Below are 16,394 nucleotides of genomic sequence, written 5' to 3' on the forward strand. Positions count from 1 at the left end.
GATCTTCCCGGACCGGGGCATGAACCCGTGTCCCCTGCATCAGCAGGCGGACTCCCAACCACTCTGCCACCAGGGAAGCCCCCATTAGTCTTTTTATTTATTCCTGTGCCAATACCACACTGCTTAAATTATTTTAGCTTTGTAAACTTTAACACCTAGTAGATCAAGTCTTTCCACCTTTGCCTTCTTCGAAAGTGTCTGAACAAATCTTGGCCCTTTTCATTTCCATGTAAATTTTATAAACAGTTTGTCATATAGCTTTGAAGATTAGGAAAATTTGGCTAAATTTTATCAAATTCAAAAACAAAAGAGTGTATGGTATTATTTTAATTCTACTAAGATTTATTTTAAATAACAGATGTGTAATCTAAAAATTAAACTCATAAATATAGACTTGGTAAGTGTCTCCTACTATAGTACATGTACTTATTTATGCTATTTGTCCAGACAGTCATTGAAATCAGAAGGCATATAGCTGCAAGTCAATCTATGGTCTTTGTGGAAGGGAAAATTTAAAGGTCCTTTATCTTCCTCTAGCCTCTAATTAAAAATTTGCAGGCTAGGACTTCCCTGGCAGCACAGTGGTTAGGAATCCGCCTGCCAATGCAGGGGACATGGGTTCGACCCTGGTCTGGAAGGATCCCACCTGCCACGGAGCAACTGAGTTCGTGCACCACAACTACTGAACTCACGCTCTAGAGCCCGTGAGCCACAACTACTGAGCCCACAAGCCACAACTACTGAAGCCTACGCGCCTAGAGCCCGGCTGCACAACAAGAGAAGCCGCTGCAACACAACAAAGAGTAGCCCCTGCTCGCTGCAACTACAGAAAGCCAACACACAGCAGTGAAGACCCAACGCAGCCAAAAATAAATAAATTAATTAATTTTTTAAAAATGTGCAGGCTAGACATTTGTCACAAAAAGCAATTAGAGAGAATCTTAAAATTTAGCACTGCCTTATGGGATAGCTGAATGAAGGGCCATATAAATACATAGGTATAGAAGCTGAGTCAAATATGGTGCATATTAAGGGATACTTAAAGAACCCCTGAAGGAGCCCAGAGAAGGATATTGGAAATAAGCATTCATTGCCTGTCTATTCCACCCCTCCTTCTTAGTTTTAAATCTGATTGAGCCCCTAGTAACAAAGTAACAAGTGGGATGTTAGAAAGGTGTTGATCTCTTGTCTAGATTTTGGGTTTTATCCAAATACCCACTAAATAGATCTACTTTATTTTTCAAAATGCCTGGTGTTAAGGTGCTTAATTCAGTTGAACCTAGAAGGTGGGCTGTGGAGAAGTGGAGTAGCTTTGCGTCAAGTATTGATCTCGACCTCTGAGCAGAGCATTCTGTAGTACCTATCTTTTCTGCTTCTTGGACAACAGACTGAACTTGCTACTTGCCTCTGTCTATGATACCTGCCTTCCATGCTGCCAGCTCCTATTTCTTCCTAGGACTTATGCTATCTGCCAACTCCTAGGTTTCTCCTGGGTAAAATTATGGAGAAGCTAATCATATACCTTACTAGTGTACATGCTGGAAAAATTCCATGTTGGCCCAAAGAAAGGACTTGTCCACAGGCCCCACAGTTCTGATGCAAGGTTTCCTGGCACATCTGCCAACAGCCACACCTTATGTAGAGTCCTGAGCAGTTTGATACTCCCAGATTCCTTTATTTAGCTAACAGGTGGCCCTGGATCCTACAGCTGTGACCAAAGTCTCACAGACAATCAGCCTTTTGTTGGAGTGAAATGAAGACGGTTGGCTTCCTATGAACATAACTAGAGTCCCCGATAGAGCCCTTTACATAGGGTTTTTAGGAGTTCAGTGATCCACCAGAGCTGGTAAACTGTCCATGGTTCCATTCACTGCAATTCTATAACGTTCATTTCCTGGACCCCAAAAGAGATTGGCACAAACTTTGCTATGTGACTAATTTCAAGAGTAATTCATGCTACATTTAAAAGAGTGAAAGGGATGGGTAGAACTAGTTTGAATAATGTATTTTATTTAGTCACTGTATCCAAAATATTATCGTTTCATCATGTAATAAATCTAAAAATTATTAATGAAAAAATAAAAAGCGTAATTCAGGGATCCCAGCCACAACAGTGACAGCAACTCCCCCAATTGAACCAGGCAATAAAACCAGCTGGAGCGAAAGTTTGACATCAGTTCAAGTTTCCTTTATCCAGCTCTCAAGTACTCAAGACTGACATCCCTACCCCTCCATCTCTAAGGATTCTATCCCCCAAACCTAACATCCAGGAGTGAGTGAATGCAGCCTGGCGCCATTAGCCCAGAGGAGGCTCAGCTCTGTCTCTATCAAATGGTCTCTCCATAGGCAGAGATCCCTGTCTCTCTTACTTCTAGCCATTCTGTCTTAGGCACTGTGTTTCCTGCGATTGGTATGCAGAACTCTTGCCCCACACAGTTCATCAGAGGTTTGGGTGCACCAGGGGACTTCATTGTCCTGAAAGACTGGCTGCCAATGAGCACAAGGACTGACCTGGTGACAGACGGATCTCCTGAAGGGCTTCTCCTCTATTATTTAGAGCTTGGGCTTGGAGATCCAGATGAAAGAACAGGAGGATGGTCTTATCACAACAGGCAGTAATGAAATGGCTTCCTAAATGGTCTCCTCATGTCCATTCTTTTCCTCTTTTCAACTCTCCACACAGCAGTCAGGAAATCGACTGTGTCCTTCCTTTATTTAAAATCCTTTCCTGTCTCCCACGATGTGGCCTGCAAGGCCCTGTACGCCCTTTTCGACCACTCTGATCCTATCCCATGCCACCTTCTTCCTGTGATGTGCTCTAATTTTCTTTTAGTTCCTCAAATGCCATGCTCCCTCCTGCTTTGAGGCCTCTCCACATGCCATTCTCTTTGATTCTTCGATTTATTGATTCCCACTCATCTTTCAGAACTCAGTTCAAATGTCACTTCCTTAGGGAAGCTGTCCTTGAGTCCCCAGAGCAGATGAACTCCTCATTATACCCTTTATAGCTCTACATCCCATTCCTTCATACTCTGTAATGATAAAGCTGAGTAATTTTTAATATCTTCCTCCCAATCAGCTTGTAAGATTCATGAGGGCAGAATCTCAGTCTATAAAGGCTCCCCTCTGGATCCTGAGTACCCACGTGGTAGGGGCTTGGTAAATATTTACTGGATGAATAAATTAACAAAAATAAATATGGAAGTTACTGTTGTAGGCTTCACCAGCTGGTGAGTACAGGTGTAGTGCTGTAAGTTCATGCACTTTCAATAGTTCCGTCACATTTGTGACAGCTATGAATTTTTTCCTTCCATGTGACATTCAGATATTAGACAGCTGCAGGAGTGGGTGACTGGCTTCTCCTCTAGTTCATTCTCCTGAGTCTCTCTCTTTTTCCCTCTGGTCCACCCAAAATACCAAGGCAAATGTGGACACACACACACACAGCTTTTACACAGTATACAAAGGGCAAAGGTAGGTTTAGAACTCTGGCTTCTTGAATTCTACAAAAATATTTTTCCTCCTTATTTCTTTATTTAGTGAGATCTGTTAATTGGCCTCATTCTGTTAGAAAATAATGTCAATCAAAAAATAATATAATCCTTCTTTAAGAACCACAAATTTCTCAAAATTCTAGTTTCCTAGAGATCCTAATAAAAACTCAGACAACTTGGAATAATTTTCTAACAGCACATTTTGCACTCACATCCTTATCTTGCCCTTTAACTTTTCATTTATGTCTAGATTTTGTTTCCTAAAAAGATCATAAGCTGCTTGAGGAGAGAGTTTATGGGTCTTCTACATTATACTCTCCCCATATTTGTGCATAAAAAGGGCTTAACAAATTTTCTCAGTTGTTTTCAGAAAGAGAAATTAAATTGAAAAGGGAAAGAAAATGAACTAACCCTTAGAACAAGTTATTACAAAATTGTACATTCTATAATTATATTTCATGTCCTATGACAAAGGAAAAGGAAGGCTGTAACAAGAAGGTAAACCTGTACTCTAGCTAGTTGAAATAAAAGCCATGTTAACTGTGAAGATAAAAGTTTCCATTCATAAGTGAAAGATGACAGATTCAGAAATCATATTTTTAATGGAAAATTATTTTCACAAACTTCTCTGGATTAAAAAGTCCTTGTGACTTAAACATTCTATTATGGCCAAATTTAACTCATTTTTTTTAAACCACTGGACCACCAGGTATGTCCCTTAACTCATTTAAAAAAAATTTTTTTTTTGCGGTACGTGGGCCTCTCTCACTGTTGTGGCCTCTTCCATTGCGGAGCACAGGCTCTGGACGCGCAGGCCCAGCGGCCATGGCTCACGGGCCCAGCCACTCCGCGGCATGTGGGATCTTCCCGGACCGGGGCACGAACCCATGTCCCCTGCATCAGCAGGCGGACTCTCAACCACTCCGCCACTAGGGAAGCCCCCTTAACTCATATTTGATTAACACTTTTTTAGATATCTCATTGAATCTTCATAAACCCTGTGAGGAGGACTCAGAGCATAAGCAATTATGTAGAAGAATATAATGAGTCAGAGAAAAGCTTCCTGACTTCAGATCAAAGATCTTCTGGGTTGAGAGGAAAGGGAAAATCCAGATGGCAGTGGAACAAGGAAGAACTTGCCCTGTGGGTCACTGAAGAGGGGACTGATCTTGCCCCAGTGGGGAGGAGTGAAATGATAGAAACACCAGGTAAGTTTGTGGGAACCAAGAGGAGAGGTAATCTGGACGTGTTCTTAGACAGAGGCCCAAGGAAACCCAAGATCTCAGAGACCGAAGGACTGTGTGGTGGGTATGAGTCTGAGACAGAGTCCCATGTGTCACAGTGTAGCCTGGAAGCAGATGGATGGTTCTGTGGCCTGAGAGTGCCACAGGAGTGTATGGGGTTTTAGGTAGCACCCCACAGTTTCTGTGACTCAGCTTGGCAATGGAATGAGTTTTTTGCACCCCAGAGTCTGTAGAGAGGTTGAAAGGATAGTTGTCAAACCTGCACGGGCCTTTTAAATGGGATTGTGGCAATGTTGCCTGTATGTCCAGTAAACAAATATGAAACGAGATGATGGATGGCTAAATAGAAGCCAAGGTGATAACAAACAGTCAAGGACCAGATGTCACAACTCCCAATGCTCTGACACTCCACGTGCACCCCAGAAATTAGATATATCTCTTGGGTGTATATTGACTAAGTTTAAATTTTTGCCACTTAGACGGTAGGGGCTCTAAATAGAAAATAATTTAGAGGAAAATAAGGTTACTATTTCTAACACAGCTGGTTTTGTGAGCTAAAAATGAATCCATTACTTTTATTAATAGCATCCCCTAACCTCGTTTTGCTGTTGAGAAGCAGATCTGAGTGGGATGTGGGCCTCCATTGAACTAGCAAAAGAATAAAAGGTGTTTGGGGGAAGAAAAAAGGAAGTAGGAGAGGCATTGTGAAAGGATCCTCTTTCTAACTGGAAGAGAAGGAAGAAAGAATCAAGAGGAAGAAGAAAGAAGAGAAAATAGATGAATACCCAACATCTCTTTTGTTTTCATTAAGATATTCATACTGACTTCATGGGATTTCCTGTTTTTCTAGCATATTCAGGAAGGAGACTTTACCCTAGACCACTGAAATTGGAATTTTATCTGAGGTGAGAAAAAGAGAATGTTAGATTTGAAATCACAATCCAGGTTGAATTTCTGGCTTTGTCATTTAGTAGATGTGTGACCTTGGACAACCTCTTCAAACTTCAGGTTCAAATCAATCGTAAAAAGGGTTTAATAAACTACATACCACTGAATTATTGAGAGAACTGAGTCAATATACATGAAAGAGCTTTGTAAACGGTAAAAACTGCACCATGTGGGGTACCATTTTGTGGTGGAGATAACAAGGGGAACAAAGTGTACAGGTGTAGAAGGCACATGGGGGTGAAGGGTGCTATTTTGGAATTTCTGAACAGATAGTTCAACATGAAGAAGTCAGGCTTACTGGAAAAAAAGTGTTCCAGAAGAGGAGAAAAAGGAGAGAAGGACTTAAATGGGCAGCAGAGGTAAACCCAGGTATCCTGACTTGAAGTTTAGTAATTACGTCAAACTCTGTTTACTTATGCGCACCTATCAGAGCCTCTTGGTCATTTACCTCAGAGATCTACTGACAGTGGGAGGGAAAAAGAAATCTTGTATAAAGCTCCAGAGCCATCAAAGATGGGGCAGGACTGGGGAAAGAGTATTTAAGAGAGATCCCTGGTAGTGGGGAGCCAATTGTGCGTTTTGGAGAACAGCTATATTGAAGGAGATGCCCACAAATGTTTTATTTTGAAAAATACCAAACTTTCAGAAAAGTTGCAAAAATAGTACAATGAACACTGGTATACCCATTACGTGTATAGAGACAGAGAAGGAGTACATTTTTATAGATGTGTGTGTATTCACATTTTGTATATAGATAAGCAGATAAAAAGTATATAGAAAGATTTAAGTATATATATATATATATATATATATATATATATATATATACACATACATGTATACTTTTCTGACCATTTGAAAATTGTAGGTAGACATCATGAAACTTCACCACTAAATACTTCAGTATGTGTCTCCTAAGAACAAGGCCATTCTCCTGTGTGACTACAATATAATTATCCTACTCAGGAACTTAAACTTGATGCAATACAATATCTAATATTCTGTATATATTAAAATTTCCCCCATTGTCCCAGTAACATCCTTATAAATCTCCAGTTTAAAGGGGATTTAAAAATTGTTTCTCGTGTTCAACATAAATGTCTTCTCCATTTTCCCTACAAAATCATCAAAAATAACTACATTTCTTGTTAATATTTTTATGCCAGTAATTTGTTTGGGGGAACTTGTAGATGTCTCATGTCCAGATTGCCAGGGGGTGAAAACAGAAACAGTAGCACCTGCCAGAGGAGAGGTTGGTTGAAGCCGGCTACAAGTGCAGTAACAATTTGGAGGAAAGGAACTTTGTAGAGACAGTAACAGATTTAAAACCACTGTTCTGTTCCTGGCGTGCTGCCCCTTTCCTTCTGACCCTATGATTTAAACCTGTCCTCTAGTCTTTTGTATGGGATAAGTCTCTTACAGTGCTTGTTTCCCAGATCCTACCTACTGTGATATAAAAGCTTGTTCTCATGGTCTTTTTTGTAAAAAATAGATTTTATTTTTTAGTGCAGTTTTATACTTACAGACAAATTGAGAAAATAGTACAGAGATATCCCATATATCTTCTCACCCTTACACACCATTTCTCTTATTATTAACATCTTACATTAGTATAGGACATTTCCTACAATTAATGAACCAATATTTTCTGATTATTAATAAAGTCCATATTTTATTTAGGCTTCCTTTGTTGTTGTTGTTGTTTTAATCTTTTCACCACGCTGCACAGCATGTGGGATCTTACTCCCTGACCCGGGATCGAACCTGCACCCCCTTCATTGGAAGGACAAGGTCTTAACCACTGGACTGCTAGGGAAGTCTCTAGACTTCCTTGGTTTTTAACTGAATGTCCTCCTGTTCCAAGATCCCATCCAGGATATGAAATTACATTTAGTTGTTATTTCTCCTTAGGCTCCTTAGACGATGCCAGATTTTCAGACTTTTCTTGTTTTTGATGTCCTTGACAGTTTTTCGCTCCTAGGTCTTTTGATAATTTAATCTCCATACATTGCTGGGCACAGCGCCACAACAAATATTATTTTGAATTAAGTATTATCTCTGCTAATGGGTGAAAGTCAGATCTTGTTTGAAGTAACCACATGATAAGGATGATAAAGTTACTTCAGTAGCCTTGTTTGTGTATAGGTCATATTGTGACTACTTATTGATTAAATATGGGCTATCGAGTTCACAGCATTCATTGGGTGGAACAATCTTCTCTGGGTGGATTGAGTCCATGAAGCTCCAGGCACAAAGATCAACTGAGAGAGCAGAACCAATCAGAGGTGCCTTTTCCTCTGGAACCCTATGTTCTTACAGACTCCACATGGCAAATGGTCTACGCTTTTCTCTTTATCTTTACAAGCATCTTGGGATAATTTGGCTTGAGACATATGCACTAACATTTACCAAACAGGTATTTCCATTGTCCTTTGTTTTTTATTTTTTTCAAATTAAAGTACAATTTACATATAGTGATAAGCACAGCTCTTATGTGTACAGTTCAAAATGTTTTGACAAATGCATACACCTGCGTAATCCATCAAGCTAGGGAGCACGTTCATCACTGCAGAAGGTTATCTCGTGTCCTTTTCAAGTCAATGCCTGCCCTTGAATCCCCAGAGGCAGCTACTGGTTCAATTTCTTTCACCATAGATTAGGTTTGCCTGTTCTAGGACTTCACATAAATGGAATCATACAGTTTGTACCTCTTTTGTGTCTGGTTTCTTTAGCTTAGCATAATGTTTTTGAGATTCATTCATGTTCTGTGTCTATCAAAAGTTTATTCCATTTTATTGCTGAGTAGAATTTATTATATTGTATAAATATACCACAATTTCTTTATCTACTCTTGTATGGATGGAAATTTTTTTTCTGGTTTTTGGCTGTTATGAATATTTATGTATGGGTCTTTTTTGTGGACTTATGTTTCTCAGGATTTTTTTTTTGTTGGCCACACCGTGCGGCTTTTGGGATCTTAGTTCCCTGACCAGGGATTGAACCCAGGCCCCAGCAGCGAAAGCACCAAGTCCTAACCACTGGACCACCAGGGAACTCCCGACTAATGTTTCTCTTGAGTATGGAATATCTGGGTCACATGGCTGGTGTATGTTTAATGTTTTAAGAAATTGTCAAACCATCTCCCAAAGTGGTTGTACCATTTTATAGTCTGTATTAGTTATCTATTGTTGCTTAATAATATTGCTACAAACTTAACAGCCTAAAGCAACACACATTTATTATCTCCCTGTTTCCGTGAGTCAGGAACAACTTAGCTTATCCTTTGCAAGGCTGAAATCACGGTGTTGAACAAGACTGCTTTCTCATATGGAGGCTCACCTGGGAAAGGATCTGCTTCCAGACTCATGTGGTTGTCAGCAGAATTCACGTCCTTTTGGATGTATGACCGAGGGCTCTAATTTCTTGCTGGCTGTTGGCTGGAGGTTGCCCTCAGCTTCTAGAGGCTACTTGTAGTTCCTTACCACGTGGGGTTCCTTAAATGGCCAGCTGCTTCCTCAAAGCCAGCAAAGGAGCAAGAGACCCCAGCAAGATGAGTGGTACAATCTTATAAAATGTAATCATGTAATCAAATACATTTAATCACGTACATCCCATCTCCTTTGCCACATTCTATTGCCATATTCTATTACAAGTTCCACCATATTCAAGGGGAGGGGAGCACATAGGGCATGAATACTAAGGGTCAGGGATCAAAGAGGGCCATCTTAAGAGTGTGTGTACTACATTCTCCCACCATAAATTGAAAGAGAGTTTTGGTTGCTAAACATCCATACCGTCATTTGGTGTTGCCATCTTTTTAATTTTAGGCACTTTATTTGTTGTAGAGTATGTCATTGTGGTTTTAATTTGCATTTCCCTAATGTCTAATGATACTAAACATTTCTCCATGTGCTACTGGCCACTCATATATCTTTCTTTGGGAAATGTCTTTTCATGTATTTTGCCCATTTAAAAAATTGGGTTGTTTGTCTTTTTATTATTGAGTTAGAGGAGTTCTTTATATATTCTGTTCATAAAGATTTTCACAAATAGTACTGAAATGACTGAGTATTTATATGGAAAAAAATGGGCCGTAACTCCTACATCACACTGTATATAAAAATTAACCTGATATTTACAGACTATTACAGTCAACAACTGCAGAATATACATCTTTTCAAAGGCACATAGAACATTCACCAAGATAGACCACAGGTTGGGCCATAAAACAAGAGTGAATAAATCTCAAATGACTGAAATCAGACAGAGTATGTTTTTTGAGCTTAGCAGATTGAAATTAGAGATCAATACAAAAACTCTGGAAAATTCTCAATTATTTTTGTGTACTTGTTTTATCAATTCCTGTGAAAGAAGTACTGTTATCGCTAACTATAATTAAGGATTTGTCTACTACTCCCTTCAGTTTTGTCAATTCTTGCATCATGAATTTGAAGCTATATTTGACATATGCATATTTAAAACTGTTGTATCTTCTTGAGTGATCCTTTTATCAATATGAAATGTCCTTCTCATCTCTGGTAAAACTCCTTGTTCTGAAGTCCACTTTCTTTTATATTAAAATAGGCACTCTAACTTTCTTATGATTAAAGTTTTCATGGCATGTTTATGTCCATCACTTCAACCTAGTTGTGTCTTCATATTTAAAGTAAATCTCTTGTAAAAAGCATATCACCATGTCTTCCTTTTTTATCCAGCCTGACATTTGCTACTTTTTAATTAGAGTATATTTGTTTTTTAGTTATGCCTTTTTTTCATTTTTTGGAGATTGGTTGCTCTAGTGATTATAATGTGCAACTCTGATGAACTCATATTATAAAACTTTACATATAATGTAAGAATCTCACAATGGTGATTGTATATATTTTTAAATTAAAAAGTATAGTTTTTTCTTATTATAAAACACAATACATGGAATTGTACAAATCTAAACTTACTGTATAAAAATAAAGTGAATGAGGATAGAAAGCCCAGAGATAAACCCACACACCTATGGTCAACTAATCTATGACAATGGAGGCAAGGATATACAATGGAGAAAAGACAGTCTCTTCAATAAGTGGTGCTGGGAAAACTGGACGGCAACATGTCAAAGAATGAAATTAGAACACTCCCTAACATCATACACAAAAATAAACTCAAAATGGATTAAAAACCTAAATGTAAGACTAGACACTATAAAACTCTTAGAGGAAAACATAAGGAGAACACTCTTTGACATAAATCACAGCAAGATCCTTTTTGACCCACCTCCTAGAGTCATGGAAATAAAAACAAAAAAACCAAATGGAACCAATTGAAACTTAAAAGCTTTTGCACAGCAAAGGAAACCACAAACAAGACAAAAAGACAACCATAAGAATGGGAGAAGATATTTGCAAACAAATCAGCGGACAAAGGATTAATCTCCAAAATATACAAATAGCTCATGCAGCTCAATATCAAAAAAAACCCAACCCAATCAAAAAATGGGTGGAAGATCTAAATAGACATTTCTCCAAAGAAGACATACAGATGGCCAAGAGGCACGTGAAAAGCTGCTCAACATCACTAATTATTAGAGAAATGCAAATCAAAACTACAATGAGGTATCACCTCACATGTTAGAATGGGCATCATCAGAAAATCTGCAAACAATAAATGCTGGAGAGGGTGTAGAGAAAAGGGAACCCTCTTGCACTGTTGGTGGGAATGTAAATTGATATAGTCACTATGGAGAACAGTACGGAAGTTCCTTAAGAAACTAAAAATAGAATTACCATATGACCCAGCAATCCCACTACTGGGCATATACCTAGAGAAAACCATAATTCAAAAAGACACATGCACCCCAATGTTCATTGCAACACTATTTACAATAGCCAGGTCATGGAAGCAACATAAATGTCCATCAACAGACGAATGGATAAAGAAGATGTGTTACATGTATACAATGGAATATTGCTCAGCCATAAAAAGGAACAAAACTGGGTCATTTGTAGAGACATGGATGGACTTAGAGACTGTCATACAGAGTGAAGTAAGTCAGAAAGAGAAAAACAAGTATCGTATATCAACACATATATGTGGAATCTAGAAAAATGGTACAGATGAACTGGTTTACAAGGCAGAAATAGAGACACAGATGTAGAGAACAAACGTATGGACAGCAAGGGGGGAAAAGGGGGTGGGTAGGATGAATTGGGAGATTGGGATTGACATATATACACTAATACGTATAAAATGGATAACTAATAAGAACCTGCTGTATAAAAAAATAAATAAAATTAAATTAAAAAATAAAATAAAATACATAACTAATGAGAACCTGCTGTATAGCACAGGGAACTCCTGTACAGTAGAAACTAACACAACATTGTAAAACAAGTATACCCCAATAAAAATAATAATAATAATAATAAAGTGAATGAAGAGAAATAACCTCTGTCTGCACATTGTTGTTCATCCTTTGAGACCTTTTCCTACATGTACATGCACTTCATTGCTCCTTCTATGAACTTGACGTCAGTAGGTATTATATACAACTAATTGCTCAGTCTTATGAGAGCATCTTTCGAAAGACAATGTAAATGACTCTAATCTCAGAACAAAGTTCTGGGAAGAAGAAGATAAAGAATTTACCTGCTATATTCCCTTGTCAAACTTTTTCTTCTCAGACATTAAATCTCCCACATTTCTGGGTTGTGCATGTGTAGGTACTGCCTGGTCCTGCAGCATCTCATGCCTCACTGCCTAAAGAAAAACTCCAGGACAGGAGATGGGAGATATATCGTTTGGGTATAAGGTGAGCCACCGTTAGGTTGTGCTCATGTGAAATCTGTTGCCATAGCAGTATACTCCACAGGAGTTGGTTGCCAGTGTTGCCTGGGACAAAACAAGTGGCTAATGGCCCTGCAGCCAGTGAGGCCAAGAGCATCTGACTTTAGTATAAGTGTTGCTGAAGCAAGCACAAGAGCATCCGAGTACATAAGCAGTGTTTGATAAAATACATCTCTTGCACCACTCATTTTCATTCATGCCTTCCCATTATATTCACCCCCGTACTATAAGAAGGGCATCAGTTTTTGTGAGAAGCTCATGCCCTCACTTCTTTCCTAAGGGGGAAGGAACAAGTCCATTTTGTCACAGAGTCCTATTCAAGATGGTGTCCAGCCACAATCTCTGAAAAGACTTGAGGCAAGAAGGTTGAGTCAAGCTAAACCCCCTGCTGATAAAGATAACACCAAGGATGATAATCTTCATCTGTCTCTCCTCTACCCTTTTGTACCCTCATGTCAGTCAATCACTGGCTAAGGTTTGTTGGGGGTCGGGAAGTATAGATTTCATAGATGAGGCAACTCCTGTTTGGTTGAGGACAATTCTCAGTCAACACTCACATTAGCTGGGGGATGAGTGTGCCAGTAGATTTAAGCAAAGCACTAACAGCATCCATCCACTACAAGGGGCTAATTCTATCTCCACTCTTTATTTCTTGCACCTTTATATTTTAGTTGTTGGGGCCACAGCACCATATATTAGCTGTTGGTTTGTTGCTTATATTGTATTTTGTAGGGCAGTGCCCAACCATGCACTAAGTCTGGAGTGTTGTGTTATGCAACAAGATCTAGCTAATACAGATGAGTCACACAGCAAGACCATAGGGTCCTGTGGTCATGTGTTCATTGTTTCTCTTCTTTTGTCATAAAATGGATCCTTTGATCTGAGCCATTGTTGTGAGAGAAATCATGTCAATATATCAGGCTTCCATAAATTCTTGAGTCATGGTGCTGGCAGAGGCACTGAGGGCAAGGAAGGCAAATTCATAACCAGATTAGGTACTAGTCTGGTAAGGATGAATCACTGCCTCCTCTAAGGTAGAACGGGTCCAATGTAATCAATCTGCCAACAAGTGGCTGACTGGTCTTCTCAAAGAGTAATGCCGTTATCAATGGCTCAGTTTTGGTCTCTGCAAATAGCAAGTTGGGAATTCTAGCTAGATCAGAATTGGTGAGGAGTCCATATTTTTGGACCCATGCAAGACTTTCATCCTTGCCACCATGACCTCTCTATCATGGGATCTTTTTGTTAGCTGATGCCACAAGACCAGTCATCTTGTTCACCTGGTGCCTGAGAACCTCTTCTGTGATAGATGCTCTCGGGTGAAAATTAACATGAGACACAAAGATATAAACACCTTATCCTCACTCCCTTGGATCCATCCATATTCTGCTTTCCAGACCAAACTGTCCTTAACATTCTAATCATTTTTTTCCAGGTTCTGACCAACTAGCCAAGCCATTCATCTCTGCCCAGAAGTTCATGTAGATCCACATTTCAGGCCACTTCTTCCTCTTAAGAAGTAATCAGGTATACTGCTCACAAGTCTGCCCAAGGGAGGATTTCTCATCATCACTGTACTTTGGGGCATTAAGCAGTGCACGTAAACTAGGTCCAAGATCTTTCCTTCTCCATCAGTTGGTCTTAGAGAGCCCCCTTAGGCCAAAGGACTGAACTGAGGGAGAGGTTTGAGATATAAGAGTTGGATTATCTGTTCACATAACTTACTCATGCCTTGTTGGTCTCTGCTTGGGCCTGATCCTGAATGTAGCATATCCATTGTACCACAGATTGATGCTGTGCCTGCCAGACCTTATAATTCAGTGGATCATAATAAGCTCATGAGCTATTCCTACTGCTTAGGCATTTGGTCTCCCATTCAGTCTGCACTCAGTCTGCATTTGGGCCCAGGAGCAAAACCAGCTGATTTTTCAAATAGAGAGTAATTCTCTGTTGTAGAAGACATTGCCTTGCTCCAGAAACTTAGGGCTATAACTGATACTAGGGCTTTCCAGAGACACTATACATCACTTATTCACATACCACAAATACCTCTCATCCCACTGGATCTGCTAGATTATACAGCTCAAGTAGCAGGGCATCTTGCACTGCAGCCTGGACCTGATCTAGAGATGTCTCTGGGCACCCACTAGCAATTATAAGTCATATAAATGGGTTGTAGTTATATTCCCAGAGACAGTATATGCCGCCCTCGAACTCCAAAGAGGTCCACAAAGTGATGAGTCTTTCTCTTAATGGTAAGAGGTGAGAGGTGCAACAACTTGTTCTTTACATTAAAGGTGATATTCCTAGCATTCCCAGAACATTGGAATCATAAAAACTTCATTGATGTGGCAAGCTCTTGGATTACCTTAGAGTCTATCTTGTGTTCTGCAACATGCATGTGTTTTACTAGGCCGTTTAGACTGTGCTATTCAAAGTGCAGTCTACAGACTGGTGCTGGATGGTAAACTCTTGGTTACTGGCTCATGGTGAGATAAATTGAGAAATTTGAAAATCTAGGTTTAGAGTCTTTTATAGCAATTTGACATGGCTGTGACCTCCAAGAACATGATCAGAAGACTCATCTTATTGAACAGGGTACAGATCATCTTCATTACTGTCAAACTCATGTGGTGATTAGCATGTGCAGTAAGTTATGTACCGGGTAAGATCAGCAATTTCCAAAATTACTACTTCAAGCATATTGAAAACAAACAAACAAACGGTCCTTCACCACAGATAGCTTAAGAGGCATTGATCTAGATTACTTGCCCTTTCATGCTCACCAGGACAGAGGACAGAGTTAAAAGAGCTCTGAGGCTAGAAGGTAAATGTGTACTCCTATCCTTTCTATACAAAGGCAAAGTGGTTTTGATCCTTCCTACTGATGGAACTCAGGAAAATCACATTTACCAAGTAATACCTCTATACCAAATGCCAAAGTCCATGTTGATCTGCTCTAGTGAAGACACCACATGAAGCATGGCAACTTCTAATGGGGCTATCAACTGGTCAAGCTTATGGTAGCCTACTGTCATCTGCCATGATCCCATTTTTGCAGGGGTCAGACAGAAGAATTGGTTGAATGAGGATATAATGGAAATCATCAACTCTCCATCCTTTAAATCTTTGATAGTGATGTAAGTCTTCACAATTCTTTCTAAGATACTGTCCTCCTTCTAAATTACTCTCCTGGCTTGGGGGTATAAGTGCCAGTTTCAGGGACCTCTACGTGGCCCATCCTAAATAATGGCTAGTACTCCACAGGTCAGGGAACCAATGTGAGGATTTTGCCACTTGTTAAGAGTTATCTGTCCTAATTATACATTCAGTGACTTAACCACAGAATGTGTTCATAGACCTACTGGACCTACTATAAGTTGGAGTTGAGCCAAAATTCCATTGGTCCCGATTCTAACTGGAGAATCAGGATGGTATCGTGTTAGCTCAGATGCTGTATCTAACAGTTCTTGAAGACTCTGGGCATTTCTTTTTTCCAGTGCATAGTTACACTGGCAAATGGCTGCAAGTCCCTTTGGACAGCCACTTGCTTCAGGAGTCACTGCATGATTTACAGGCAAGAGAAGAGATGATGTTTTTACCAGCCAGAGGGTTCAGGGCACTGGTGGGTTCGAGCTGGCTCCTATCAACTCTCAGGAGCCAATTGTGTGCATCTCTTCTCAACTCTGCTTAGTGACATTATGTTGGTAGTTTGAAATTGATTAAGTTGTGAGTGTTTATTCAAAAGAAATTGGCAAATGCTACAAATATGGCCCTTCCCTGCATCCCCCTCCTGAGAGCCGGTTGCTAAATTTTTTCCAGTGTCCCACAGGGGAGAATTGGGGGATTCAGTATTCTCAGGGTCACCCAC

At 39.7% G+C, this 16,394-nt stretch overlaps 1 long non-coding RNA gene across 1 annotated transcript in view; it reads right to left on the reverse strand.

The window, feature by feature from the left end:
• Positions 1 to 16,394, reverse strand: part of LOC113625618 (uncharacterized) — a 47,978-nt gene that overhangs the window by 27,322 nt on the left and 4,262 nt on the right. The window lies entirely within an intron of this gene.

Source organism: Aethalodelphis obliquidens, unplaced genomic scaffold, assembly GCF_003676395.1.
Source record: "Aethalodelphis obliquidens isolate GAN/ISIS:26980383/991018 unplaced genomic scaffold, ASM367639v1 scaffold16, whole genome shotgun sequence".
Taxonomy (NCBI): Eukaryota; Metazoa; Chordata; class Mammalia; order Artiodactyla; family Delphinidae; genus Aethalodelphis; species Aethalodelphis obliquidens.